Source organism: Limulus polyphemus, unplaced genomic scaffold (assembly GCF_000517525.1).
Source record: "Limulus polyphemus unplaced genomic scaffold, Limulus_polyphemus-2.1.2 Scaffold7003, whole genome shotgun sequence".
In the NCBI taxonomy this organism is placed as follows: Eukaryota; Metazoa; Arthropoda; class Merostomata; order Xiphosura; family Limulidae; genus Limulus; species Limulus polyphemus.
The window spans coordinates 8,704-13,438 of NW_013672613.1; the positions used below are offsets into that span (position 1 = coordinate 8,704).

Genomic DNA, 4,735 nt, shown 5'->3' on the forward strand with positions numbered 1-4,735 from the left:
TTAACACGTAGCCAATGGCCACCTAAGACGTCGTAGGTAAAAAGAACTCTTTACAGGCTAATGAGGTACATATAAAAGTATTACGTGACTAAAATAAAGGTAATTTTCTCCAGTTAGTAAAAAAGTTTCAACCACAAAACATTGCCTCACTTTAAGCTGTGGGTGCGTTATGAGAGTGACAGCCAATCCCTTAGTGTGAATGGTAGTAGGTAGTGGTCTGGATCTGCTAACTGGCTACGTTCCCTCTGGTCAGAAGTTCAAAATTAGGGACGGTGGCAGATTGACTAATTAGCTATGCAATAAAAATATACAAACACAAAAAAAATACATTGTGGTGTGAAAATAAACGGGTATCTTTCTCAGTGTCGTTGATGATTGACATCTCCTCATCCACATCACGTGAGGTTACACGGAACAACGCGTCACACACGCACCTAGAAACAAAATGAAGATAACAATAACACGTTTGTCTTTTTTAGCAGACCAGTGCATGAAACTTGGAAGTGAATCACTGTATCGTTTAAACGTAGAGGAACTGAAAAATCAAATAGAGCATCGAATTAATGTTTGTTAGAGACGAATTACTCGAGTGGTACAAAATACAAATATCAAATGAATTTCTGACACGAAGCTACTTAGAATGGTGTTTGACCTTTGAATATACACGGTGTTTGTTTACATTCAAATAACTATATAAAATGGTCATTGACGTTAACTCGTTTACAAGTCTTATTAGTTTTCGTGAATAAACTGTTTGCTCTGATAGTAACTTCTCACCCAATTATCAAACAAAAATGACCTAAATTCTGTTGAAACACTCTACAAAGAAGTCACTGATCTATTTCAAATGTAAGAATAGCGTTCATATTTGTAGGTCATTTAAACTGCGTAAAGTAACGGCAGTGAAAACACTCCAACATCTTTACGGTAGTTTTCATGCCCATCGCTTGACTCTTCCTTATTCTGTCATTTTCACGCACGCCATTTAAGCTACGCTTTGTTGAAGGCATTATGTGTTAGATCGATAAATCCTGGTCTATTTGAAAAATAATTACATGGTTAGACAAACAAACTTATGCAAACGTAACTTTATTTAACACAACTACATATACCTAACTATATTTAACAAAATTAAACGTAAAATAAACAATAAAGTATGGTAATAGTATTTATAAGTGTACAGAGTATGAACCAGTTTTGAGTGTTCAGTGTATGACACAGTTTTTTCACTTGAAACAAAGAAACTCTGAAAAACGAAAAATGAAACCCATACCAATGAAAAAAAAGGAGCTAAAAGGTGTTTATAGTAGTCTATGAAACGAATCAAAGCTAAGTTACTGCAAAGTAAAGTAATGTAAAGTTGAAATGAAGGCAAACCTAGCTGAATATGCAGAAACGTCTGAATGTGTGTTCACAAAGTGATAAGCATATGGTTTTGAACGAACTGTGCATGCGTATTTTAGACCTAAATAAATCGATAAAGCCCTTAGAAATTTTATTTAATGTAATGTTCATTTGTTTTCATTAGTCTATCCGTTAAACATCTACAATAACGTATGTTATATTTATTCATGCAAAAAAATACGACTATAACAAGCAAATCCTCTATAAATGTTAAATGTTATTTGTGTGAAATACTTTGATAAAAAAAAAAGAGTTGAAATTGAACCCAGTCGTTACTTGATGACAACGACATTGTGCCATCGTGTACCGTTCTCGTTGTATTGAAAAGTGTGACTAAGCAAAAAACAGGTAAGGTATTCTGAATTGTAAAGCCAATATACAGTCCTGACTGACTCCTCGGACAAAGGCCTTTCTAACGATATGAGATTTGTAGCATTTGATCGAGAAATATGCGATAAAAGCGTATTATTTATACAGATAGAAAAATACAAATATGCACAAGCCTAATTATCACTTCAATGTGAATTTACTTAATTCAAAGCTGTATATGAACTAGAAAAATTTTAATATATATACAAAACACATCAATAGTGTTAATTTTAACATGCAAAAGAGCGAGAGCGTAACACAAAACATCTTTCTTTGAATGATATAAACAGCCACTTTCCAGACCACGGTGTTAAAAACAAATATCGAAACTTCTAGAAAAAACAGACAAACAGAGTTAGGCTATAAACTACAATGAAGAAAACATACAACCAGTAATGAATATTAGAATATTCAATAAATGGATGAGCCTCACCCCCCTAAAAATTTATCATAGCCCCTCCCATGTTGATAATAAATATGACTAAACTCTCTTCACGTTGTCAAATGTAGTCCTAGGATAAAAAAATCACACTTTATGGTTTTAGTTATAAGAATGCCTTCCAGTGCCACAGCGATAAATCTGAAGGTTTATAACGGTAAAAACCAGGTTTCGATACCCGTCGTGGGCACAGCACAGATAACCCATCGTGTATTTTTGTACTTAACTACACGCAAACAAACAAACAAACACAAAGGAATATTATTAAGAAAATGCGGTAACAGGTTTTTTGTTGTTAACCACAAAGCTACTCAATGGGCTATCTGTGCTGTGCTAAGTACGAGTTTCGAAACTTGGACTTTAGCAGTGTGAACCCTCAGACAATTAAAAATATCCACACTACGTATCAATATGTTGTAGCAGTTAAGGTGTTTTATACAGCACTCTGTTTGTTGATACTAAACTGGATTCATGTTCGCTCTTCAGACAATTAAAAATACCCATACTACGTACCAATATGTTGTAGCAGTCAAGGTGTTTTATACAGCACTCTGTTTGTTGACACTAAACTGGATTAATTGGTTTTCAGAGATCGGTCAAAATGAGGATACTGAGAGCGTGAGTTATTTTAAGGTGTTTTTGGTATCATGGGTATGTGACGCACTTGGTCCCTGCGTTACAGCTATAAAGCACTTGTATTATGAGCCACTTGCTGCCTGACAGATGTCAACATAAAAATACACATACAATGTTAAGTATTTTTATCCACCAGGTGGTTTGAGAAACTATCGTATTGAAAAAACATCTAGACTGTCACAGTTACATCTTGAAAGATCCAGGCTTGTGATCACACGAAGACGTCAGTTTACTTGACATGTTAGGCTTATGATAGATATCTATCACATTATCACACTGACTATCCAAAACCCGTACCGATAGATAGCCGAGATGTGTCCAGTGACTGGGAACTAACTCTAAATTCTGCAGCCTAGCTAGAAGCCTGGTGAGTTAGTGTTACATTTTCAAGTCTGTTTTGTTTCCTATTCATCGTGTTTTGTGTGTGTACGTGCTATTTACACGTTTGTCTGCCTCGTTATCTGGTTTAAGTTTTCTATCATAAACCTTACATACAAGTCACTTGAAACAGAATCCACATTTCTTTTTAACACCGTTATCATTCTCCTGTGTTTGTTAAGGCTGTATTAATATTAATGATAATAAATAAATTAATAAATAAATAATGTGGTGTCGCATTTCGTGTCAGGAGGGAGTGGTTGTTGTGCTGATGAAGATGTTGTGCTAATGAAGATGTGCTGATAAAGTTTTGCTCAATATTAATATAGCATTATTTTTAAAAGCATTCTCTGGTTTACTGTCTTAGGTGGCCACTGGCTACGTGTTAAAGGGTATAAAACTGTCCAGTTCTGCATAATTGGGAAGGCTCCCCGTGTCCTAACCACATTTTTATAAGTTGCTAGATTCGTGAATACGGAAGGAAAGTACACCATTCGTCAACGTGGATTATAAAGGATTTGCTTGTTATAGTTGTATTTTTTCTGCATGAATAAATATAACATACGTTATTGTAGATGTTTAACGGGTAGACTAATGAAAAAAAAAATGTTTTTGTTGTTATCTGTTTTTAGTACCGAGGCCGCTTCGGCCGTTGGGGCACCTTAGATGCTGATGTGTCATCGGTGATTCTCGGGCAGATTTACCAGGTGGCGCCAATCTCCTCTCCAGCTTGCCGCCCTTACTTTAGCAGTTAAAGACTATAGGGAGGGTAGCTAGTCAATACCATCCACCGCCAACTCTTGGGCTACTTTTTTACCAACGAATAGTGTGACTGACCGTAACATTATAATGCCTCCACGGCTGAAATAGTGGGCATCTTCGACGGCGGGGATTCGAACCCGCGATCCGCAGATTACTAGTCGAGTATCTGAACCACCAGGCCATGTCAGGCCTGAAAAAATAAGTACTTTACATTAAGCATACATTGGCAGAAATAGAAACATTTTATAATTCGGTTTCACATTATTCGAAACCTAGAAAAATTATTTCACTTTTATTAGGCCCACTACCAATAAATAGGCTAGGTGTAACCTGATCTGGAACGTGTTTTTTGTACACGTATTCATATTGTTCCACTGCTTGCACACGTATTCACATTGTTCCAGTGTTTGAACACGTATTTACATTGTTCCAGTGCTTGTACACGTATTCACATTGTTCCAGTGTTTGTACACGTATTCACATTGTTCCAGTGTTTGTACACGTATTCACATTGTTCCAGTGCTTGTACACGTATTCACATTGTTCCAGTGTTTGTACACGTATTCACATTGTTCCAGTGCTTGTACACGTATTCACATTGTTCCAGTGTTGGTACACGTATTCACATTATTCCAGTGCTTGTACACGTATTCACATTGTTCCAGTGTTGGTACACGTATTCACATTATTCCAGTGCTTGTACACGTATTCACATTGTTCCAGTGTTGGTACACGTATTCACATTAT

General features: G+C 36.1%; 1 protein-coding gene across 3 annotated transcripts in view; it reads left to right on the top strand.

Annotated features, from left to right (window-relative positions):
* The window catches only part of LOC106474264 (ETS domain-containing protein Elk-4-like), a 17,929-nt gene that overhangs the window by 5,701 nt on the left and 7,493 nt on the right, over positions 1-4,735 (top strand). The window contains exon 1 of one of the 3 annotated variants that reach the window (XM_022402600.1): positions 3,105-3,215. The exons of the other annotated variants lie outside the window; for them this stretch is intronic. The gene's annotated coding sequence lies outside the window, so the exon portion shown is untranslated. Of the gene's footprint in view, positions 1-3,104; positions 3,216-4,735 lie in introns of those variants that run through there. 3 annotated transcript variants of the gene reach the window in all.